Source organism: Manis javanica, chromosome 8, assembly GCF_040802235.1.
Source record: "Manis javanica isolate MJ-LG chromosome 8, MJ_LKY, whole genome shotgun sequence".
NCBI classification, from domain to species: domain Eukaryota; kingdom Metazoa; phylum Chordata; class Mammalia; order Pholidota; family Manidae; genus Manis; species Manis javanica.
In genome coordinates, this window is record NC_133163.1 from 46601222 (window position 1) to 46628016 (window position 26795).

Sequence of the window (26795 nt, forward strand, 5' to 3'; positions counted from 1 at the left end):
TTTTATTTTTAATAAAATGCTGAATTGGTAGGTAGATGCAAGATAAAGGTAGAAAACATAGTTTAGTGTTGTAGGAGAGCAAATGTAGATGATCAGGTGTGTGCCTGTAGACTATGTGTTAATCCAAGCTAGACAAGGGCATTAAAACATCCACGGATGCAGAAGATTTCTCTCAAAACAGGGGGCTGAGGTTCTAAGCCTCACCACTGTTGATCCCCATTTTCTCACCTGATGGCCCCCCTGCGACTGTGCCTGTCTTAGGTTGTTCCTCCCTTGAGGAATTTTACCCGTCTCTGGCTAACCAGTCATCTTCTGGGGCCATACAGGGAGATGTAAAGTTGGTAAGTAAGAGAGAAGCCATATTGTTTGAAAAGGTTAGCTTTTTACTTCTTTGCAGATTTATGCCCTGTGGCTTCTATGCCCAGCATTTGTCTTGAGGTATCTTTACCACTTGGAGGAATTATGATACTCAGTAAATTCGATATGAGGCACAAATTCTATTTAAGGGTTGTAATTAGGAAGGAAGAAGAAAAGCTATAGAAGTAGCAGATGGAAGAAAACATGGGAGGATTGATTATTTCTTTGACATATCTTCTTGTAGAGTAATTTAAGCATGTATAGGTTTTAAACTACTAATTAAATTGCACACACACATTAACATAATAGGAATACAGTTATATAACCAAAGCAGATCTATAATTACCAGCCATCTCCAGTGAAACCAAGAAATCCAGTTAGGCACCATAGGCATTTGTGAAAATTTGTCTATGATATGATGGATATTGTCCAACTGTACTTGAACAGTCAGAGAAATCAGACAAATTAAAACAACCCATTCCTGGGAACTGTTCACATCCCATATGTTCTTTTAACAGTAGATAGTCCATAGTTGTAAGATTTTGGAGTGCTACTACTTGCACTTCTCCTAATTCTTGGTTGAGTTCCAACAGTATAGATCCAGTCAAATTTGTTGTTTTACTGAAAGCACAGGCCAGCTTAGATATCTCCTTCTTCATTCCAATGGCAAGTCCAGGAACTGGTGGGATGGATGCAGCTACAACTGCAGCATCACCTGGATCTTTGTTAAGGTTTTTTGATGATCATCTTCTGGTATGACTCTTCCAGAGAGTGCTGATGTTGGACGTTCTTCTTCATATCATATCTTAGTTTATTTTCTGGGTAGCCAAATTAGGCTTTGATCCTCTGTATAAACACAAACAGACCCTTTGCCCACACTTTGATATGCCCTTTATACCATTGTGTAGAACTCATTGGAGGTCACCACAGAGGAACTGCTTCTTTTTTTTTAAGAGAAAGGAATATTATCAGAAAAGTATACCTCCATAGCCAATCATCTGACACCCTTTAAGTGATCAAAATTAAGGATATTTAAAGCATGCATTAATCGTTGATTTACAGTTAGTTTTATCCTTTCAAGGAGTAATCCCCCTTTTCTTTCTTTCTTTTTTCTTTCTTTAATCTACACTTACATGAAGAATATTATGTTTACTAGGCTCTCCCCTATACCAGGTCCCCCCTATAGACCACTTTACAGTCACTGTCCATCAGCATAGCAAAATGTTGTAGAATCACTACTTGTCTTCTCTGTGTTGTACAGCCCTCCCCTTTCTCCCTGCCCCATGTATGCTAATCTTAACACCCCCTTTCTTCTTGCCCCCCTTATCCCTCCCTACCCACCCATCCTCCCCAGTCCCTTTCCCTTTGGTACCTGTTAGTCCATTTTTGGATTCTGTAATTCCGCTGCTGTTTTGTTCCTTCAGGTTTTCCTTTGTTCTTATACTCCACAGATGAGTGAAATCATTTGGTATTTCTCTTTCTCTGCTTGGCTTATTTCACTGAGCATAATACCCTCCAGTTCCATCCATGTTGCTGCAAATGGTTGGATTTGCCCTCTTCTTATGACTGAGTAGTACTCCATTGTGTATATGTACCACATCTTCTTTGTCCATTCATCTACTGATGGACATTTAAGTTGCTTCCAATTCTTGGCTATTGTAAATAGTACTGCAATAAACATAGGGGTGCATCTGTCTTTCTCAAACTTGATTGCTGTGTTCTTAGGGTAAATTCCTAGGAGTGGAATTCCTGGGTCAAATGGTAGGTCTGTTTTGAGCATTTTGATGAACCTTGATACTGCTTTCCACAATGGGTGAACTAATTTACATTCCCACCAGCATTGTAGGAGGGTGCCCCTTTCTCCACAGCCTTGCCAGTATTTGTTGTTGTTTGTCTTTTGGATGGCCGCCATCCTTACTGGTGTGAGGTGATATCTCATTGTAGTTTTAATTTGCATTTCTCTGATAATTAGCGATATGGAGCATCTTTTCATGTGTCTGTTGGCCATCTGTATTTCTTTTTCAGAGAACTGTCTGTTCAGTTCCTCTGCCCATTTTTTAATTGGATAATTTGCTTTTTGTTTGTTGAGGCGTTTGAGCTCTTTATATATTTTGGACATCAAGCCTTTATTGGATCTTTCATTTATAAATATATTCTCCCATACTGTAGGGTTCCTTTTTGTTCTATTGATGGTGTCTTTCGCTTTACAGAAGCTTTTCAGCTTAATATAGTCCCACTTGTTCATATTTGCTGTTGTTTTCCTTGCCCGGGGAGATATGTTCAAGAAGAGGTCACTCATGTTTATGTATAAAAGGTTTTTGCCTATGTTTTTTTCAAAGAGTTTTATGGTCTCATGACTTACATTCAGGTCTTTAATCCATTTTGAATTTACTTTTCTGTATGGGGTTAGACAATGGTCCAGTTTCATTCTCCTACATGTAGCTGTCCAGTTTTGCCAGCACCATCTGTTGAAGAGACTGTCATTTCGCCATTGTATGTCCATGGCTCCTTTATCACATATTAATTGATCATATATGTTTAGGTTAATGTCTGGAGTCTCTATTCTGTTCTACTGGTCTGTGGCTCTGTTCTTGTGCCAGTACCAAATTGTCTTGATTACTAGGGCTTTGTAGTAGAGCTTGAAGGTGGGGAGTGAGATCCCCCCTACTTTATTCTTCTTTCTCAGGTTTGCTATGGCTATTCAGGGTCTTTGGTGTTTCCATATGAATTTTTGAATTATTTGTTCCAGTTCATTGAAGAATGTTGCTGGTAATTTGATAGGGATTGCATCAAATCTGTATATTGCTTTGGGCAGGATGGCCATTTTGACAATATTAATTCTTCCTAGCCATGAGCATGGCTTTCCATTTGTTAGTGTCCCCTTTAATTTCTCTTAAGAGTGACTTGTAGTTTTCAGGGTATAGGCCTTTCACTTCTTTGGTTAGGTTTATTCCTAGGTATTTTATTCTTTTTGATGCAATTGTGAATGGAATTGTTTTCCTGATTTCTCTTTCCATTGGTTCATTGTTAGTGTATAGGAAAGCTACAGATTTCTGTGTGTTAATTTTGTATCCTGCAACTTTGCTGTATTCTGATATCAGTTCTAGTAGTTTTGGAGTGGTGTCTTTAGGGTTTTTTATGTACAATATCATATCATCTGAAAATAGTGACAGTTTAACTTCTTCTTTACCAATCTGGATTCCTTGTATTTCTTTGTTTTGTCTGATTGCCATAGCTAGGACCTCTAGTACTATGTTAAATAACAGTGGGGAGAGTGGGCATCCCTGTCTAGTTCCCAATCTCAGAGGAAAAGCTTTCAGCTTCTCACTGTTCAGTATAATGTTGGCTGTGGGTTTATCATATATGGCCTTTATTTTGTTGAGGTACTTGCACTCTATTCCCATTTTGCTGAGAGTTTTTATCATGAATGGATGTTGAATTTTGTCAAATGCTTTTTCAGCATCTATGGAGATGATCATGTGGTTTTTGTCTTTCTTTTTGTTGATGTGGTGGAAGATGTTGATGGATTTTCAAATGTTGTACCATCCTTGCATCCCTGGGATGAATCCCACTTCGTCATGGTGTATGATCCTTTTGATATACTGTTGAATTCTGTTTGCTAATATTTTATTGAGTATTTTTGCATCTACATTCATCAGGGATATTGGTCTGTAATTTTCTTTTTTGGTGGGGTCTTTGCCAGGTTTTGGTATTAGGGTGATGTTGTTTTCATAGAGTGAGTTTAGGAGTATTCCCTCCTCTTCTATTTTTTGGAAAACTTTAAGGAGAATGGGTATTATGTCTTCTCTGTGTGATAAAATTCCAAGGTAAATCCGTCTGGCTGTGGGGTTTTGTTCTTGGGTAGTTTTTTGATTACCATTTCAATTTCTTTGCTCGTAATTGGTTTGTTTAACTTTTGTGTTTCTTCCTTGGTCAGTCTTGGAAGGTTGTATTTTTCTAGGATGTTGTCCATTTCTTCTAGGTCTTCCAGCTTGTTGGCATATAGGTTTTCATAGTAGTCTTTAATAATTCTTTGTATTTCTGTGGAGTCTGTCATGATTTTTCCATTCTCATTTCTGATTCTGTTGATTTGTGTTGATTCTCTTTTTCTCTTAATAAGTTTGTCTAGTGGCTTGTCTATTTTGTTTATTTTCTCAAAGAACCAGCTCTTGGTTTTATTGATTTTTGCTATTGTTTTATTCTTCTCAATTTTGTTTATTTCTTCTCTGATCTTTATTATGTCCCTCCTTCTGCTGACTTTAGGCCTTATTTGTTCTTCTTTTTCCAGTTTCGATAATTGTGATGTTAGACTATTCATTTGGGATTGTTCTTTCCTCTTCAAGTGTGCCTGGATCACTATATACTTTCCTCTTAGGACTGCTTTCGCTGCGTCCCACAGAAGTTGGGGCTTTGTGTTGTTGTTGTCATTTGTTGCTGTATATTCCTTGATCTCTATTTTGATTTGTTCATTGATCCATTGATTATTTAGAAGCATGTTGTTAAGCGTCCATGTGTTCGTGAGCCTTTTTGTTTTCTTTGTAGAATTTATTTCTAGTTTTATACCTTTGTGGTCTGAAATGTTGGTTGGTAGAATTTGAATAATTTGGAATTTACTGAGGCTCTTTTTGTGAGCTAGTATGTGGTCTATTCTGGAGAGTGTTCCATGTGTACTTTAGAAGAATGTATATCCTGTTGCTTTTGGATGTAGAGTTCTATAGATGTCTATTAGGTCCATCTGTTCTAGTGTGTTGTTCAATGCCTCTGTGTCCTTATTTTCTGCCCAGTGGATCTATCCTTTGGGGTGAGTGCTGTGTTGAAGTCTCCTAAAATGAATGCATTGCAGTCTATTTCCCTCTTTAGTTCTGTTAGTATTTGTTTCACATATGCTGGTGCTCCTGTGTTGGGTGCATATATATTTAGAATGGTTATATCCTCTTGTTGGACTGAGCCATTTATCATTATGTAGTGTCCTTCTTTATCTCTTGTTACTTTCTTTGTTTTGAAGTCTATTTTGTCTGATATTAGTACTGCAACCCCTGCTTTCCATCCCTTGACTTTTATGTTTTTCCATCCCTTGACTTTTAGTCTGTGCATGTCTCTGGGTTTGAGGTGAGTTTCCTGTAAGCAGCATATAGATGGGTCTTGCTTTTTTATCCATTCTATTACTCTGTGTCTTTTGATTGGTGCATTAAGTCCATTTACATTTATGGTGACTATTGAGAGATATGTACTTATTACCATTGCAGGCTTTAAATTTGTGGTTACCAAAGGTTCAAGGTTAGCCTCTTTAGTATCTTACTGCCTAACTAAGCTCGCTTATTGAGCTGTTATATACACTGTCTGGAGATTCTTTTCTTCTCTCCGTTCTTATTCCTCCTCCTCCATTCTTCATATATTGGGTGTTTTGTTCTGCGCTCTTTTTAGGAGTGCTCCCATCTAGAGCAGCCCCTGTAAGATGCCCTGTAGAGGTGGTTTGTGGGAAGCAAATTCCCTCAGCTTTTGCTTCTCTGGGAATTGTTTAATCCCTCCATCATATTTAAATCATAGTCGTGCTGGATACAGTATCCTTGGTTCAAGGCCCTTCTGTTTCATTGCATTAAATTTATCATGCCATTCTCTTCTGGCCTGTAGGGTTTCTGTTGAGAAGTCGGATGATAGCCTGATGGGTTTTCCTTTATAGGTGACCTTTTTCTCTCTAGCTGCCTTTAAAACTCTTTCCTTGTCCTTTATCCTTGCCATTTTAATTATTATGTGTCTTGGTGTTATCCTCCTTGGATCCTTTCTGTTGTGGGTTCTGTGTATTTCCATGGTCTGTTCGATATTTCCTCCCCCAGTGTGGGGAAGTTTTCAGTAATCATTTCTTTAAAGACATTTTCTATCCCTTTTGCTCTCTCTTCTTCTTCTGGTACCCCTATTATACGGATATTGTTACTTTTGGATTGGTCACATAGTTCTCTTAGTATTGTTTCATTCCTGGAGATCCTTTTATCTCTCTCTATGTCAGCTTCTATACGTTCTTGTTCTCTGGTTTCTATTCCTTCAATGGCCTCTTTCATCTTATCCATTCTGCTTATAAATCCTTCCAGAGTTTGTTTCACTTCTGTGATCTCCTTCCTGGCATCTGTGATCTCCCTCCAGACTTCATCCCATTGCTCTTGCATTTTTCTCGGCATCTCCATTAGCATGTTCATGATTTTTATTTTGAATTCTTTTTCAGGAAGACTGGTTAGGTCTGTCTCCTTCTCAGGTGTTGACTCTGTGATCTTTGTCTGCGTGTAGTTTTGCCTTTTCATGGTGATAGAGATAGTTTGCAGAGCTGGTACAAGTGACGGCTGGAAGAACTTTCCTTCTTGTTGGTTTGTGGCCTTCCTCTCCTGGGAGAATAGCAACCTCTAGTGGCTTGTGCTGTGCAGCTGTGTGCAGACAGGGCTTCTGATTCCTGCCCGGCTGCTATGGAGTTTATCTCCACTGTTGCTGTGGGTTTGGCCTGGCTCCGGCTGCTGCTCCAAAATGGTGGAGCCCCATTGGAGGGGGATTGGCCGGGAGGCTATTTATCTGTGTAAGGGGCCTCCATGCTCCCTGCTGCCCAGGGGGTTAGAGTGCCCAGAGATCCCCAGATTCCCTGCCTCTGGACTAAGTGTCCTGCCCTGCCCCTTTAAGACTTCCAAAAAGCACTCTCCAAACCAAAACAACAACAGCAACAACAACAACAACAAAAATTAAATAAATAATTAAAAAGAAATGAAAAGAAAAGAAAAACGCCCGGTCTCAGGCACCTGCTCACTGGTCTTGCTGCCCTGTTTCTGTAGTATTGGGTTCCCTGACCCTTTATGACTTCCAAAAGCACTCCCCAAAAAAAAAAAAATGGCCGCCCCCGTTTCTTTGTTCTCTGTCATCAGCCTCAGGCATCCGCTCTCTGGTCCTGCCGCCCTGTTTCCCTGGTATTCAGGACCCCACGCATGCACTGTGTCTGCGCTCTGGTCTGGATGGCTGGGGCTAGGTGTTCAGCAGTTCTGGTGTCCTTCTCCCTCCCTGCTGACTCCTCTCCTCCTGCTGGGAGCTGAACGGTGGGGCGCTGGGGGGAGGGGCGCTTGGGTCTCACCAGGCCAGGGCCTGTGTCTTACCCCCTTCATGAGGTGCTGGGTTCTCATAGGTGTGGATGTGGTTTGGATGTTGTCCTGTGTCCCCTGGTCTCTATTTTAGGAAGAGTTGTCTTTGTTATATTTTCATAGATATATGTGGTTTTTGGGAGGAGATTTTTGCTTCTCTACTCACGCTGCCATCTTGGCTCCACCCCCTCAGTATTCTTTAGTCTATAAAATTTTCATACTCTTGAAACTTTATTATGGACCCATTACTTTATGACTGCATGGTTTTAATTGAAAATTCAAGCATAATTTAAAAAGAGAATCTAATCTGTATATCTAATTACTAAAAAAGTTTAAGTACTGACATTATTTCATTTAATTTAAATACAACTTTTAAAAATAACGAGTCCCAGATGCCACGAAGTTACCATTAGAACAGCTGGAATTGAAAGAAGTTTATGTCATTGAAGAAGACCTTTTAAAAATCTCAGCTTAATCCATGTTAACTTTTCAAATTGCATCTGTAAACTCAATCTTTAAAAAAATTAGGAAAAAATTTGGAGTCCCAGGCCTTTGCCTCCTTTTTGTTGTTGCTGTTAACACTAATAGCTCTTCCACAAGAGAAAGAAAATTTTGTCTCCGCAGGAGCCATCAGACCCTCATTAAAATTTGCAGCTACTTTCTAGAGTTGTAGGGAGCCTTCCAGAACCCCAGAGGGCAGTGGGCAAGAATGTTCACAGGACGTTCTTTCAAATGGCAGGCCCAGGAGTCACAGTGGCTGGATTTCATGCACCCAGAAAGTGGCATCTATCAGATACGGAGGCTGCCCTCAACACTTAAATACTCTTTCTTAAAAACCCTTTCCCCTCAGCTTTTCTCATGCTGTTTTCTCCTGGCTCTCCCTTCTCCGGCTTCTCACGGTACCCCCTTCACCCTCCAGGTTAGGCCCCACCTCTAGCTCCTATAGCACATGCCCTCCCATGGGCAGACAGCCATGCCATCGCTCCAGCACCCTCCAAGGGTGGGCTGATGGCCCCCAGGTCCCCACTCACAAGACCTTTCCCCTGCAGTGCCAGTGCCACGGAGCTGGGACCCCACCTTGCAGAGATCCCATGAGTGTCTTAAAAGCATCTCAAATGTACCATGCCCACGGTGCAACCTCTCATGACTCTACCTTGCTCTACCACCAGCCGCCAACATCCTCCTCCCTACCCACATGATGTGCCATCGGGATGGACTCAGTCCTGAAAGCCCCTCTACTGCCTCCTCCTGGCCTCTCACAGGCCAGCACCACAATATCCAGCCAGCGACCTAAGAGTCCTTCGAGTCCACCCCCTAATATGTCTTGAACCTGGCTAGTCCTTTCTATCCCATACTTTGGTTCAGGATCTCACCATTCCTTCCCTTGCTGGGTTACTGCCATTCCCTGACATTGTTCTAATTCCAGTTGTAGTCCCTTTTACAATCAGGCCTCTACACCAAAGGATCTTTCTAAAATGCAACTGCTTTCAGTAGTTCCCTATCACTGCCAGGATTAAGTCCTAAAAAAAGAAAAAGAAGAAGGGTGGGAGGGAGGGGTGTAGAGGAAGAGAGGGAGAGAGAGGGAGACAGAGAAAAAGAGGCAGAGAGGGATGGGGAGAGGGAGGGAGTATGTAAGTAAGTGTAATAGAAGCTCTGGACCTCCAGAGACAGGCCCCCAACTACTTTTCCAATCAGAATAGTATGGTTTTGATGCATAGACTCTGGAGTTGAGTGCCTCAAATTTCAAATTTGTAACTTATGAGTTATGTGACTTTAGAAAAGTCACTTAATATGTTGATACCTTATTGTCTGTGTTAATTATCTGGTGCTGTATAACAAGTTACCTCAAAACTTAGTAGTTTAAAACAATAAATGCTATTATCCCAGGGTTTTTTGAGGGGTCAGAAATTTGGGAGCAGCTTAGCTTGGTCATTCTGGGCTCAGGATCTCTCATGAGGTTACAGTCAAGGCTGGGCTGAGTCACTTGAAGGCTTGACTGGGACTGGAAGTCCTTCTTTCCAAAACAGCCCCCCGCCCTGGTTGTTGGCAGGAGGGCTCCATGTCTTGCCATGTGGGCCTTTTCACAGGGCTGCTTAGGTGTCCTTATCATATGGCAGCTGGCTGCCCCCAGAGTGAATGACCCAAGAGACAGAGCAAGGCCACAAAGCCTTTTACAACGTAGTCCCAGAAATCACAAATTGTCACTTCTGCCATATTTTATTAGGTAGAAGTAAGTCATTAACCAGTCCACTCTCAAGAGGAGAGGAATTAGGGTCTACTTCTTAAAGGGAAGCAAAGAATCTGTGAACATATTTTAATGCCACACAATGTCCTCTTCTGCAAAATGGAAATAACAGCAACTATTTCATAAAGTTATATGAGGCTTAAATGAGCTCATGCTAAGTTTTTAGAATGGTTCATGGCACATAGTATGAACTCAGTAAGTACCAGCTCCATTATCATTCCCAAATTTATATCCCTCTACTCCCTCCCTCTCTGACTCCCCACACAAATTGTTTCCCAGCCTTTCTGAACCACTCACCAGTCCCTGAATAAGTTATACAACTTTGTGCCATTGCCTGTGATCTGCCTTCCTAGAAGACTCTCCTGTTCCATATTTTTCCCCCAACCCTTAGGGGGTCCTTCTCCAGGCACCTTCCCAGAACCTCTCAGGCTGGGCTGGGTACCCTGCGGCAAGCACACGCCACATCCGCTGCTCTCTCCCTCTGTACATCATGATGGCAGTGGATGTTCCTTGGGTGGGTGTTCCCTCCCAGGCAGGTCTTCCCTGACATTGCCAGGCAGAACTGGGAGCTCCTTTCCACGAGACCTCTTGGAACCTCAAGCACATTTCTTGTGTTATTATGCTGTAACTGTCCTCATCTCCCTCTGACGCTGAGAGGGGCTTGGTCTTCCTCATCTTCTTGACTTCAGGCACAAGTGTGGTGCCCAGAATACAATGTGTGTCCCAACAAAGGATTTGCTGAACAAATGGATAAAGTATCTAGAACTTCAGAGAATACTTTTAATGTAAAGGAGGAAGAAGAATCATAGAAAAAGCAACAAAATGGGTCAAGTACATCATAAATTTCACTAGGCAAACTATGGCCAAACTAGGTCACATCACTCTACCTACCTGGGATGCTCAGAATTGTTTTCTTGGAATCTACTTTTGCCTTCATCACTAATTAACTTAAGCTAATTTTAAAATGATAAACTTATAAGCTTATACCATCACTATGTTTATAAACTATGAACAGTGCTAAGAACTCTGAGAGAAAATAAATAATTCCTCCTGTATATTGTTTACAGTTTACAATGCCATGGCATAGAAATTTCCCCTATATTTAATATTTTCATAATTTCTTGTTTAAAAATGTAATGTTTCATTATTAAAGGCTTTAAATGCAGTTGTTAAAACAAAGTACCCTAGAGATAAATAAGAAGTTTGCCTACAAACGCAGTGAAGGCCAAAAATGGAGTATGACTCAGATCAGAGAAATAATTTTAAAAACAGGCACAGAGTAAATCTCAACCTGAAATCTATTTTTCAACAGCAACTCAAACATGAATGGGCCAACTGAGAGATGACTTTGTGACATAGTATTAAAGCCTGGACACTTGATAACATAGGTCTGTACTGGAACACATAACGATGCTAATGTACTATTTGTGGAGTTAAACAGATGCCCTGGGTCAGGACATGTACACTGAGATATTTTCTTAAAAGTCTCACTGGAGCTGCACTTAAGTTTTAGTTTTAACTTGACCTACTGTACTCTGAGTGTTCCTGTTCTCCTAAGTTTATCTTTCTTTCCATTTTTTAAAATATGTGTTTTTAAAGCATTCGTGGTAGCTTTCAAGAACCAAAGTTAAGCTCAATAATGTTCAACTAGCAGGCAGTGGAGTATTTTTGTATGAAGCACCCTGTCTGCTGTCCCCTCAAATCACGCCCTGTAGGTAGCCAGCTATGTATTTCATCTACTTTAAGGCAGGCCCTGGATGGGAAGATTTAGGAAATCGTGATGTAACAGAGTTTCTTCTAACATTTCTCTGTGAAAAACAAAGGGACATTCATGCATATGGCCGCTGTGTCCTTCCAGATGTGCTCATGGCTGCATCATTTTAGGAGTTCACAGTAGCGCCCATGCACCAGCTCCAACACTTACAGGGTGCCCTGTCGGAGTGGCTATGAAAACAGAAGTAAACAATGACCTCTAAACTATGGGATCTGGGAGCAAACTTGAGAAGCCAGGGTCCAAGCCATTCCTGCTATACACACTGTTAGGAAGGGACACTGAACAGAAGAGCATTTCAGAGTCACAAGGTATCTTAGATGTGTAGGAACCTTGTGGCCCAGAGTTACCAATTTTAATATCCTGCTCAATTTCGAATATTCTGCTCCTCTGTCAGATCATGAATCATAGGTCACCTGGGCTACCACCTTACTTTTATTGGCGAAGAAACTGAAGATAAATAATTTGCCAAAGATCATACAAGTAACTAGTGTCAGATGGAAATGCTAAATTGTTCCTACCTCACTGTCATCCTAACCCCAGGACAAAAGTCAAGGTCTCTGGCAGTTAACCCTAAACTTTTTTCACTATATAACACTGAATATGCTTTTTATGAATTGCATCATTACAAGAAAATCTGAATTTAAAATGGAAGTTTCAGATGAGCCAACCCTTCTTCCTCGAACAAGAAGGAAGGGCAATTGGGAACTAGCAAAAGGCCATTTCAATTAAACAGAAACTTTCAGTAACCAATTCAAGAATGAACTTCAGAGCAGTTGGCAAAACATCTGAATCTGTGAACTTTATATATTAGTTAGCAAACAATGTGAATTTTAGAAACTAGAATGCACAGAAATAGATTTTTAAAACTAAGCTAATAAAAACCATAGAATAAAGGAAGGGAGAAGGAAAATCTTGAAGAAGAAAAGTAGACAACCTACATTCAGGGAGGTTTGTTCAGTCCCGCAGATTATTTACTACTGTCTAAAATGAAGTTGAGACCTTTTCTCAATCTTAATCAAAGAGTTAAAAAGGAAAGTGAATCAGACACAGTTATCCTGACTCTGGGAAATGACGCCGTAGGGTTTCCCCACTCTGGCCACCAGCACAAGGCAGCAAACTGGGAAGGCAGAAAGCTCAGCCACAGACGGTCAACAGAGTGACAGGTTTTGAAATCACTCAAAAGGCTACTTATTCCCTTTGAAAAATAATTTTTTTCTGTCTCTAAATGTATTTACTATATTTTAGGAGAAAGTATACATCATAGAAAACTTGAAGACACAGGGAGAAACCGAAGAAAAGCATGCATTCTTCTCACATCCAGATAACCTGTTAATGTTTGCCTGTTTTTCATTCTTTTTCTCCAAATATGGTGATATTTTTATATAGTTGCGACAGTACCATGTTTATAGAGTTTAGTCTCCTCTTTAATTCAGTAAAATATTATGGACACCTTCTTATGTCATTTAAAATTATCTGTAAGCAGTATGTAAATGGTTGTCCTATATAACCATATCCTGATTAATGTAATGATTTTCTTATTTATAAACCCTATGAATAATGCTGTGATCACTATCTTTATATATAAATCACTGTCCATATTTCTGATTATTCCTACAGCAAGGAACCTAGAAGTTGAACTAGGTCAGAGTTTGAACAGTTTGAGGTTCTTGATAACATCTGTCAAATTAACTTCAGAAAAACTGTACCAATTCACACCCCCACTGCCCGTGGGGGAGGTGCCTGTCTTACCTCTGCCTCAGTATCTCTCAAGGTGACCACTACAGACTTTTTGCTTATCTGGAAGGAGAAAGGAACATTTTGATTAGTAGTGACTTTTAATATATTTTCACATTAACTATTAGCAATTTGTATTTCCTTTTCAGCAAATTGCCTCTGTGTTCTTTAACTGGGAGTTCTTCTTTAGTAATTTAGAAGTATACATACTGATACCCAATTATCTTTCCTTAGAACAATCTATTTTCATGTAAGTTGGGAAAATTGTTTTCTTTTCTCTACAGAAAACTTCATGAATCCATAAAGAGAAATAAACTCTTAAGCCTGCCACGACAATCTAATATTGTTTAAAATAATTATGGAATGACTAATTTTTTCTCAAATAAATCAAACATTAAGCATTTTACCAAAAAAATGGTTTTAGTCCTAGCTATGCCTCAAACCAGAATTTTTATTTTAAACAGGACAAAATTTCAATTGATCTGAGTTTATTCTTCTGAAATAAGTTATATGATCTTTAGGACTCTCTCCAACTTCAAAATTAGGCTGTCATATGCTTGCATAAAACAATCCACAGCACCACCTACAGGTAAAAAGAAACACAGATTTTTTTTCCTGTAGTTCAAAATGAATCTCTAGTCTTCAGCAAAATATTAAGTTAATAAATTTTATATTAGCAGAAGATGGTTGAATAAATGTATCAGAATTTTAAATCACCTCTGTAAGGCAGGACAAAACTTTATAAGTGTATCTGTCATAGCATCTGTAAGAGTTCTTAGCTCTATAAAAATCTAGCTCATTTTTTTTCTACCATCACTTTTTAGCAGCTCAACCATTTTCTTAGTCGTTGCTTGAGAAAAATCAATGACATTATCTTATGTCTGACTCTAAGGACCACAGATATCATAATTACTTAATTGCAGTATTCAATCTATATTTGGTATACTAGATGCATTCTTTACATTTGGGGGCTTTGGGTTCTCGATGAAAACCACAGTCAAAAAAGAGTCTCTATGGTTAGAGACACAATGTCACTCCCTGGCTTCAACTTCAGGGAAAAGAATGCCTGAGCTGGAAATGTGGATAGCATCAGAAAATTTCAGGGTGGTGCCTTGAACCTACTTGAACCTGAAGAAAAATTTAATATATGGAAAGCCTTGAAGTCTATGAAAGTGCAGTCACTGTTAACATCTCTGTTATTATAACAGCTTCATTTCCACACTGTGAGGTAGCAACAGCTTCCTCTTATAAACCCCTTTGGAACCACACTGTTTTAAATTGTACTTTCTGGATTGTTCTGACAGTGTTCTTTAGCTGCATCATGTTTAACTTTCCAATTCAACTGTAAGCTCACAAAGTCCATCTTCTGATTATCTTGGACCCATGCCTCCCTTCAGGGGTGCTATGATATGAGAGTTTGTGTGGACTGACAGGAGCTTGCTACTGACTATGAGGACATAATTCCCTTGGCAAAGGTGAATATACAAGGCAAACCAGAGTTCAGGCAAATAAAACTGAAGTAATTGTGACAAAGTTCAGGAAGAGTATTGCCTCAGATCTGAGTTTACCCTTGATTGATATAACTTAGATTTAAAAGAAAAACACATCCCTTCCTGAAACTTTCTCAAATTTGTATGGTCTCCAATCTGCAACTCATATTTTGGGAATAGATTCCCTTTGGGGGAATTGCATAATCATAAGTTGTTCTTAACAGGAACGAGAAGAAGGAACTAAAAGTTTTCCCAACCCTTTTTTCTAGAAGTTTCTAAACATCCCAAAAAGTTTGGAAAGAACAGAATAGTACAATGAGCACCAATAAACTTATACCACTTACATTTAACCATGGTTAACATTCTTCTTTAGATTTATTCCTGAAACACTGAAACTATATTGTAGATATCATGACCATTCACCCCTAAATACTTCCTCAAGCATCATCTAAGAACAAGGATATTCTCCTTCATAACCCAATGTCATTGCCACACCTAAGAAAATGCTCTAATATCTAATATCCAGGTGAAACTCAAATGTCCATTGATGTCCTTTATACACTGCATATAATTTGTCATCTTTGAAGAGCTCATGTATTGTGAACTTACTAGGTCCCAGGTTACATAGGCTTTCCTAGTTAATTTTCACAAGAAAATTTGAAAAAGTTCTTGTTATGTAAAATGGTAATAAAGTCCTTACTTCTGAATACTCTGATGGATTTAGTCATTTACTGTTACAGATTCTAGCACAGAGCCTTGAAGATACTGGGTACTAATATATGGCTATGGAATAAATGAAATACAGTATGCCTGTCCATTCTGATGAGAAAACTACAGTAAAAATATGTTGGTAAATTACCAGACTTGTTAAACTGAGGTAGAGGTAACCCCTCAGCATGCCCCCCTGATTTATCCTGGCACTCTGGTAGAAATATTTAGCAGTCCACCAATAGCTGCCCACAGCAACCTGCTGCAGGAGAACGATTACAATTCATGCCAATTTGCATTTATTCAATAACTATTTTTTGTTTTACTAATAAAAATGGTTTTTAATTTAACATTAAAGAGGAAAAGAGTTTCCCATTTATTGTATTACGCTAGAGGATATATCAAAGTTGGACACAAAGAAAGGGAGTGAATAGCAAATATCAGGTGTAGCATGCAGATAATTTCTTTTTCTCTTTTTTGTGTCACAGGATTCTGAGAGTCCAGATGCACATAAAGATTTAGATGCAAATCGCAATAATACTTTAATCTGAGTTATGGCAGACCAATCCCTGATAAGATATACACAGAATATTGCAAAAGAGGTGACAGCATGCAACAATTCCAGCCTCATTTTGGTAAACAGTCTGTGTCATCTTGCAAAAAAGGTGAATCGTTTAAGTCATACATTGGGCTAAATATGCTCTCTGATTCTTTGTCAGTCTCTTCTCGTGATGTATTTGTCAAAACTGGTTCAGAAAAGGATAACTGGTGATGTTTTTACCTTGAGCATCATCATTTCTATGGCATGCAAGAACCTGACAGAACTTGTGGCTTCTGTGATAAATAGGAGTTACAGCAATCTTGTACAGAAATGGCTAGTTCTGCCTTCTAGTTGTTAATTGAATCTGCTAAAAAGCCAATTTAGTAAGTCATCCACCAGCATTAAGATGAGCAATTAAGTCATTCACCTTATGCAGACTTTTTACAGTTTGTTGTGATACCTTTTTGGTTCTGAGAGGAAATAATTTAAACCTGAATTCAAAGGGATTCCTGCCAGTACCTGACCCTGAGCCAGCACACATCTATCCAAAAGATCAATTTTCAGTTATTTCTGTGTGCGTGACTAGTTCGCATATGCTAGTAAGACTAAAATTAGTAAGACTGTTTACAAAATTATTTGTTTTTAACCCAGCCTGTTTCACAGAGAAAGTAAGGAAGCACATTGTTTGGGGTAAGGTACCTTCCAGAAGGATGCAGTGTGAAGATGTGTTCAGAGTGTGCTGAACTCTTACAGGACTTTTTTGCCAGTCATACATTTGGCCTCAGTCATGCAGATACCTTTAATTTTGTTTTTCAGTGAATGCTATGCTCATTAAAACACTGATATTTGTTGAAGATTTCATCACCAGAAATCAAGCATTTTTTAAAATTAATATGCCTTAAGAAATATTTGAAATGTAGAGCACAAAGACTAGTAAGGGACCAAATTTCACTAATAATCATGTAGGATTTTTACACACTTAGTACTTTTTAGTAAAACACTGTACCCAACAAAGAATAAATATTTTCCTTTTAATAAACTAGAATATAAATATCATAAGAATGGAGACTGTATTTGAACTGTTACTACATTCATAGTGCTAGTATATAGTAGGCATTCAAGAAATATTCACTAAATAGATAAGCTAAATGTTTCAGCTCTTGAGACAGTTAACAGGCCCTGGGAAGATGATGGGCCACCAGCAGGCACTCGGTCTAAGCAGTGCCGTGAGGTGAGTGCTTTCTGATCCACACAGCTATAACCTGTAGCATCTCCAGCAATGCAGTAGAAACAAAACATTTGCACTGAACGCACCAGGACCTGCAGGCACAAGCAAAGTGAAAAAGCAAGTGGCTTACCTTCTCAGCCTACAGACCTGACACAGTGCTCCTCTCTCACCCTTGCCTACAGGACTGTGGCAGCTCCCTGTGACCAGGGCTGAGGCTGGGAAAACCTAGACCTCTGAGGTAGAGAGGTCCAGATATTAAGAATTATTTTCAAGCCTTAATAACTAATATTCTTTTCTGGTATAAAATGAATAGACAACCCTGTAAAATGGCTTAGAAACAGGCTTACATTTATATGGATATTTAATATATTACAATGGTGACATTACGTATCAATGTGAAACAAATGGAATATCAGCAAATGGCACTGGGAAAATAGGAGAAGCGTGCTGGCATAGATTTAGATCTGTACCTCACATCTCAACAAAAACCAATCCTACGGGAATTACAGACCTAACTATGAAAAAAAATCACTTTAAAACTCTTAGAAGGACATGTGCTGCAACATGGATGAAATGTGAAGACATTATTGCTAAATGAAATAAGCCAACCCATCGGACAAATTCTGCATTATTCCACTTATATGAGGTGTCTAGAATAGTCAAATACATTAGCGACAGAAGTAAATGGTAATTGTCAGGGGCTGGGGAGGAGGGAATGGGGAGTTAGTCTTTAAGGCAGAGTTTCAATTTGGCAGATGAAAAAAGTTCTGGAAATGGATGGTAGTGATGGTTGTACAACAATGTGAATATACTTAAAGCAACAGAACTGAATACTTAAAAATGGTAAATTTGTTGTGTATATTTTACAATAAAAAAATATTAGAATAAAATGTAGACAATGTCTTCCATTTCAGTAATAAAACACTCAATTATACAGACAGCCCCTCCCACTGATAACTAAAAATGCTTAATAAACATTTGAAATATTGTTTAAAACATCACCTGACGATTCCTGACACCTCAAGCTACAGTTTTAAAGTGGCCTTGGTATGGTAGAATGTTAACACCTGCACACTCAAAGAGTACATACAGTACTCTTTGAAGGAATTCACCTTCATCTGAGGCCTCACAGAATCACCAGGAATAATTTTCAGGGAAATGAGCAGCTTATAGTGAAAATAGTAACCAAGCACACAGGAAACAAGGCATCATGAGAAACAACAGACAGCTGTGAAGGACACGCAAAGTTTGTTATTAACCAAAGGAGTAGTCTCTATAGTCCAAGATTCAAAAAAGTAGGGGCAAATCTATTGGTAAATGCAGGTACAAAATAATAATGACTTAAGGAGTAAAATTTGAAAACACGTAATTAAAACATAAATCATGAGGAAGAAAAATGGAGTTAAAGTGCTCTTAGGTTCTTAGTTATACCAAACAAAGTATTGTTTAGCTTAGGACTTTGATAAGGTAATATGCATGTTGAAATTTCTAGTAACCACTAAAGAATAGAAACAATGTACTGTAACTTCCAAATAAAGGGGAAAACACGGAGTGATTATTCAAAAAACCTTAATCAACCCAAAAAAATTTCAATGAAAGAGAGAAAAAGAAATGGACACATAGAAATAACAAAATAAAATGATAGATTTAAGTCTAAATAGGTGAGAAATGCTATTAAATGATAATGGATTAAATGTTCCAGTTAAAAGGTAAGATTGCCAGACTAGATGAAATCCTAACCAAAAGATGGCTAAGAAACAAGATAAACTAAGGAAAAAGCACTACTAGCAATAAAGAGGTTCAAAACAAAGAAAACTCCAGTTCTAAATGGCTTAGTAGGCAAGTTCTATCAGATAGTCAAGAAATAAACAATTCCAAAATGTTTCAGGGCTACTGTAATATATAAGTGAGAACCTCACAGGAAGAGTAAGAAAAAGGACAGTTACAGGACAATCTCATTCACAAACATAGCTGCAAAAATCTTCAGCAAAATAATAGCAAATCAAATCAAGGAACTATAAAAGGAAGAAGTATAAAAAGGAAAATCTAACATGATCAAGTTGAGTTTATTTCAAAAGTATAAAGTTGGTTCCACATATGAAAAAAAATTAATGTAATATACCATATTAACAGACTAAAGTGGAAAACCATACAAATATCTCAACAGATGCAAAAAAATTTGACAACATTCAACATCTGTTTGTGACTTTTAAAAATTTTACCTAACTAGAAACAGAAAGGAGTATCTATTCAACATTGCACTAGAGCACTTTAAACAGTGAAGCAGTGCAAGAAAAAAAACCTATATATATATAGTTATTAAAAACTATATATATATATTAAAAGCTATCATTCTTATTTGACAATGATATCTAAGTAATCAAAATAATTAATACTCTAATTACTGGATCAAAAAGTCAATATACAAAGTTACTAGATAGAAAAGTCAGTACACAAAATTAATTCTTTTCCTTTATATTAGCAACTAGTAGGTAGAAAATTAAAATTTTTAAAGGCTATCATTTGTATTGGCATTATAGTATGAACATTTGGGAATAAACACAACACTACATGTTAGATTCTGTGGAGATAATTTATAGAGAAAACTTTAAAGTTTATTTAAAATATCAAAGAAGATCTAAATAAATAAACAAGGATAGGAAGATTCAACATTGTGCTGAGCTCCACTATTCATCACAAAGAACTGGTACAGTAAACAACCAGAAGCCTGGATGAAAGGTAGGAGACAACTGATTTTACACACTGTGACAACTGGCAGGGGAAGACTGATCAGAGAAGGCAAATAAAATGAGCCTTACAATTGCCCCAGCTTCCTACCTGGTGGCAATTTTGAGATTACACCCAGGAAAGGAAAACTCAAAGAAAGCACAGCAGTCCCACTAAATTGAGGAGACAGAGATTGGACTTTAGGGATGGGAGGGAACTGGAATTTGTGGGGCAAAGTACCAGAAAGGAGGGAGCTATACAGAGAAAGAGCTTCCAAAGTCTTCACAGGGGTCTTCTTGAGCCTTTGACTGAACACCAACAGCTACCAGCACTATAATCTGAACGTGCTCAGTGCACACATGGGGCTGGGAGATAGTCTGCCTAGTCGGAGTAGAGCCCTCTTGAGCCATAGGGTAATCAACATACCCTGGAATCAAGGCTTAGTACAAAAGCTAAACTAGCCCTAGAGTGAAAGTTATTCTAGGCATACTTTAACAAAACTTAAAATAATCCTCGAAAATATCAGTTGATCCACAACTAACAACTCTACCCTGTGTGCTAAAACAAACTTCAAAACTCTGAAAAAAGACAACAAAACATTTATGTCCAATATAAAAAAATATTAGTGAGTATGGAAAAGGATATTCTACTAATTTTGCTTATTCATGTGTGAGAAAAAAAAAAGCTATGCTTTTTTCCTCCTTATATTTTCTTTGGCTTTACCTATTGCCAGTACACTGTCCCATATGCCAGGGGTATGTAGCCCCAGTGGTGTGCTTGAATTGGCTCCAACCAGCTCAAGAGAGCCAACTGTGAAATATTCAGGAATTTTGCAGTGCAATTGCTAAACTGCTAGTAGCTTGAAATCACCCATTGCATTGGGAGTATTTACTCTAAAGAAATCAGCAAACAGTGCAAATCAAGACTATTTCATCATGCTGGTGTGCTAGTACACTACTCTGTGTTTTCCAGTTTAAGAAATATCCCTTAAAGAGTCAGCAAACTGTGGCCTACAGGTCAGATCTGGTCTGCCACCTGGTTTTGTAAATAAAATTTTATTGGAACCCAGCCATGCCCACTTATTTACATACTGGCTACTTTTGTGCTATAACAGCAGAGCTGAGTAGTCACACCAGAGATCACAAAACTTAAAATATTTACAATCTGGCTCTCGACCAAAAAAAGAAATGGTAAGCAAAAGTTATACTGAACAGAGGTAATAGTCAGATATGCCAAATAATAATAAATTACAGTTGAAATAGAGTTTATCAGAAACTTCCATCTTGGAAAAGTTCCTTTTACACATTCTTGTATATACAAAACCTAAAATCTTATAGCCATTTATTTCTTTTAGAGTCTCAGATGTCTAACAACAGTATACATTTGATAGAATAACCCCAGAAAATAGCATCATCAAATAAAGTTCTTCCATTTTTGGTTTACTATGCAGCTTTGTATAGACATTTAATCTTCTCTTATAATGCATATCCAAATTATGGTGCCATTATCCAGTTTTCTCATTTTAAAGATTCTACCAAGAAAGGTCATAGAAATTTTTTTTTCTTTTTTGCTTTTTGAGTGAAGATTTGATAAAAGATTTTGCAAAAATCAAAATTCCCAGTGTCTTTCAAAAAATCAAAAGATCTGGCAACATCAGGTCTACATTCCTATGACAAGATACAGCTACTGGCTTTGGAAGGGACGTATAAATTCCCAAAGGACCCATTACTTCCTATTAATTTCCGACACTTGAAAAATTCCCAATGCACTTATTTACATTTCTTGTCTCTGCACCACCCTCTCCACCCTCAAGACAACTGAGTTTACCTATTCTGCCTGACTACTTGTCAGTCTTCTCTGCAAGTTCTTTCCCCTCATCCATCTCTTAAACATTAAGGTGTCCTAAGGTCTTGTTTTTGGCTCTCTTCTCCTCCTGTAACTCCCACTGAACAACCTCATCTATACCTAAGACTTGACCTTGAACTACTAGGCCCAGTGAAAAGGACTAAACACGTGAACAGCAACCTTCTCTTTGTAGGGACCACCAAGAATTTCCAGAATTTTTTTTCTCTAGCTCTGACCTCATTATTTGAACCCTTGTTCCATATTTCTAACAATAAACATCTCCCAGCAACTAAGATGTCATGCCTCACACTAAGCTATTAGCTTATTCCCAAAACCAGTTCCTCATTATTTCCTCATACTGTTTGATGGCACTGTAAACTACTCTGTTATCCAAGACAAACTCTTGGGATTCATCCTAGACTCTTCCCTCACTTTCAAACCCATATCCATTTTTTACTAATCCCTAGCAATTCTACTCCAATAGTATGTCTCAAAATTCCCCTGCCTTTTCATTCCCATTTGAATTACTTTCATTCCCATTTGAATTAATTCAGACACTCTTCATCTTCACATAAAGCTATAAAAATAACTTCTTGTCTCCAAGCTTCTTATTTTGACCCCCTCCCATTCATTCTCCCTGCTGCTTTCAGTGTATGCTGACATCATCTGATCATGGCCCTCCCCCACTTAAATTCCTCCACCCAGAGCACCAGGTCCCTCTGCCATCTAACTTCTATCTTTACAGCTTCATTACCCACCATCCTGCCATGTGTGTCCTGCACTTCAAATACCACAGACAATCTGCAGTAACTGAGTCATGATATTGTTCACTACTATCTTTGCATATAATGATTTTTTCTGCCTAGAATAGATTTTTTTTCCCTTTCTCCACCTGCTTTTGAAAGTCCTGCAAAGACTTCAAACTCAATTCAAATATCATATCCTCATTAGGGAAATGCAAATTAAAACCACAATGAGATATCACCACACACTAGTTAGGATGGCCAACATCCAAAAGACAAGAAACAACAAATGCTGGTGAGGATGGGAGAAAGGCGAACCCTCCTACACGTTGGTGGGAATGTAAATTAGTTCAACCATTGTGGAAAGCAGTATGGAGGTTCCTCAAAAAACTCAAAATAGAAATACCATTTGTCCCAGGAATTCCACCCCTAGGGATTTACCCAAAGAAAACAAAATCCCAGATTCAAAAAGACATATGCACCCCTATGTTTATCACAGCACTATTTACAATAGCCAAGATATGGAAGCAACCTAAGTGTCCATCAGTAGGTGAATGGATAAAGAAGAGGTGGTACATATAAACAATGGAATATTATTCAGCCATTAGAAGAAAAAACAAATCCTACCATTTGCAACAACATGGATAGAGCTAGAGGGTATTATGCTCAGTGAAATAAGTCAGGCAGAGAAAGAAAAGTACCAAATGATTTCCCTCATTTGTGGAGTATAACAACGAACTCACAGACTCTGAGAAGGGACTAGTGGTTCCAAAGGGAAAGGGTTGAGGAGGTTGGGTGAGGAGGGAGGGAGAAGGGGATTAAGGAGCATTATGATTAGTATACATAATGTAGGGGGGGCGTGGGGAAGGCAGTACAGCACAGAGAAGACAAGTAGTGACTCTATAGCATCTTACTGTGCTGATGGAGAGTGACTGAAATGGGGTGTTTGTGGGGAACTTGATATTATGGTGAATGTTATAACCACAATGTTATTCATGTGAAACCTTTATAAGACTGTGTATCATTGACCTTTCTTTTTAAATCTATTTTTTATTAAAAAAAAAAGAGTCATATCTTCCAGGAAGATTTCTGTCCTTTTCGATCAGAGTTAAGTGTCTCCTTGTTGCCACCTCTTCTAGTGAACTCTCCACATTGTTCTAATGATTGCGTATTTGTGTAGAGGGGGACAGACAGGACTGTAGCACTATTTTCCATTGGTGGTGATGAGTAATTATGCTGGCTTCACTCTCTTACCTGATATATATTCCAAGATTTCTTAAACTGGGGTCCTCAAATCCACAATTGCTTTTAAAACAGTTATCACTTCTAAACTACTCATTTCTCATCATAATTCACAATTAAAAGGTATTTTTACATAAAGAGACCTTTAGCAAGTCAACTCTTCAGCTAACATATTCTTAGATATCCATAAGAAGTGTTCCCAAGAGGCCTGTTCATTTCTCAAGTTTGAATAACACTATTCTGAACAGCTACCTGAGATATTTATAACGATGTCAATTTTCTTTTCCATGAAAATCTACATGGCCAGTACAGAAGAAAACCCACAACATTAATATCTTTATCATTACATTAGTTATGATGTACCACTCACAACCACCTTTCAGGTACTTTACAAATCAGCATTAACAAAACTGACAACTGAATGAAGTATGTCTTATAGATTAATGTTTCCTAGTTCAGAAATTCAACATGTTTAGGAACAGAATGAAGTAGATACATTTAAGAAATCAGTCTGGCAATCTGCATTCTAAACTAACACTGTCAACTACAAAATAGGATCCAGTAGTGGAAATGAGAATTACATCACTGTATAAATGAAAATCTGAGTGGGGCCCTGGACACCTCTGTTTTCTGTACAGAGGACACCTTAGGTGACCACTGTTGAAATGGAAGCATATTTCCTTCCTCCTCAGTCCCTGGTAGACAATGACAGAATCCAAACCATTCAGCTAACCAGAGGCTGGGAGTAGGTGGTGAGTGAAGTACCAGTCAGGCATTACACCAAATTAGCTAGCTAGCTAACTCACTCATTAACCTTTTCCCACCTACCACAAATGAAAAGTGGCTCTGGCTATCCCTTTGCAGTGTCCCCACGTGGATAACACATCGAACAACAAAATTCCACTTTTCATCCCTCTGCTTTGTTTACTATTTTTAATTTTTCTTGAAATTCCTGCTTCTTTCATTTCTCCCCCAAATTTAAGGCCCCATTTCCTCTGTGATCTTTAAAATCCAAGGCTATTCCCCACCTCCATTCCAATTTTCCCTTGCTCGGTAAAGAAACAAGGGGTCATTCCTTAGGTGGATATTTTCTGAGTGCGTACTGTGGGCCATACTCTGAGACCCAGAGAGGCTTACTTCCTTTGTAAGGGTGGATCTTGACCCCAGAGTGAACAGACAAATTAATTATAAAGTATGATGAATACCATGAAGGAAAGATAATAATGGAAGAGCAATACTAATTGGATGGCCAAAGCAGGTTTCTCTAAGAAGTGATGTTTAAGCTGAGAGCTGAAGGAAGAGAAGGAGCTAGATTTGCAATGGATACTGGAGGAGAACATTCCAGGCAGAAGGAACTTGCCTGAAGGCAAGAAAGTTCTTGACCTGTGAGAGAGACTGAAAAGTAAGGTTTGGGTAGAGCACAGTGACAGACAGGAGCATGACACAGAGGAGGAGGTATTAGAGAGGATGGGGCCAGCTCACAGCAGGGCACTGAGTCTGACTTCTAAGAGTCATGGTTCACCATCACAGGGGGTTGTTTTTGTTTTGTTTTGCAGGGGAGTGACATGATCTAATTTAAGAGGATCACCCTTGTAGCTGTAGAGAATGGATTGGAAGGGGGACAAAATGAAACAGTTGGGTACATTGCTTTTCAACATTAATGTGCATACAAATAACTTTCAGACCTTGTTAAAATGCAGTTTCTGGCCTGAGGGTCTGAGATCCTGCATTTCTGTTGTGCTCCCAGGTGATACTGAGGCTGTTGGTCTACAGATCACACTTTGAAAAGTTGCTGAGAGACTGTGCAGTATCCAGGTGAGAGATAATAGTGATTCAGAACTGGGACAGTTAGGATGGAGAAAAGTAGGTGAGTCCAAATTATATTTCATGGGTATTTGGGAAAAGTAACATCAGGATGGGTTGCAACCTTTTCTCCCCCATCCCACTGCTTTTTTAAAATGAGAATTCTCACACAGGGCAAATGAATTTTAGGTAAAAGCTCTCACTAGGACTACATAAAAGTCTCATCCAAATCCTAGCAAAGCCTCTGGACCTGCCTATGCTGAGAGAGCAGTTCTCCCTACACATGAGTTACAAAGCCTTCATCTATTAAAATTTATCAGGATTCCCATTCCCAATCACCCTTCCTTGTTCCTAGGATTCCCTCCTCCCACTACAGTGGGGAATATGAAATTAATAATCATCATTAGAACACTAGCTCTCAAAAGTGTCCCCAAACCAACCATATCAGCATCAAATGAGAATTTGTTAGAAATGAAAATTCCTGGACTCCTCACACTACTGAACCAAAAAATCTGAGAGTGGGTCCCAGCAATCTGTGTTTTAACAAACCCTCCAGGTGATTCTGATACTCATTCAAGTTTAAAAAACACTGAAGTAGGAAATTAGAAAATATTAGTGCATAAATTAGTGGACATTAACAACATGGATCCAGGATCTTTCTGATGGAATTTTTCGGGAAGAAGAAGAAGAAAAGAGAACAACTTTAACCAAACAAATTAGAACACCTGGAACACACAAAAACTGACCATTAGAGCCTCTCAGATCATGTGTGTGGGCCGCTTTCACTACTATGGTTTGCCCTTTCTGTATGCTAATACTATGACAAGGAGCACAAAGAAAAGGAGAAAAAGGAAGACCTATCCTCTTCCCCTTAAAATAAGCTGTTTAATAATTTTCACCTTAAGTGGATAATTGACATTTTCTCCTGTCTCGGTGCCTCTCCTTGCCGTAATTATGAATTTGGGGTATGCGGATGGAGGACTATGAGAATCACCTAGGGAGCTTTTTCAAAGTATTTATCTCCCATCCTCTCTCCCTACCTGAGATGTTGATATAGAAGTGTGGGTGGACTAGCACATATATTTCAAGACAATTACTTGTGATTCCATCTACTTCCATCCTCACTTTCCCCCACATCCCCAACTATCTCAGCCTCTTGTCAATGCTGGTGGAAGTATCAGGATCAAATTCACCTTCTCTCCTCCAGTACGTGCTGACATGCATAACATACTTTGGCTTGCTTGGCACT

At 38.6% G+C, this 26795-nt stretch overlaps 1 long non-coding RNA gene across 2 annotated transcripts in view; it reads right to left on the reverse strand.

Annotated features, from left to right (window-relative positions):
• The window catches only part of LOC118971957 (uncharacterized), a 62689-nt gene that overhangs the window by 15610 nt on the left and 20284 nt on the right, over positions 1-26795 (reverse strand). The window contains exon 3 of one of the 2 annotated variants that reach the window (XR_012120873.1): positions 13234-13282. The exons of the other annotated variant lie outside the window; for it this stretch is intronic. This is a non-coding gene — a long non-coding RNA (uncharacterized lncRNA). Of the gene's footprint in view, positions 1-13233; positions 13283-26795 lie in introns of those variants that run through there. 2 annotated transcript variants of the gene reach the window in all.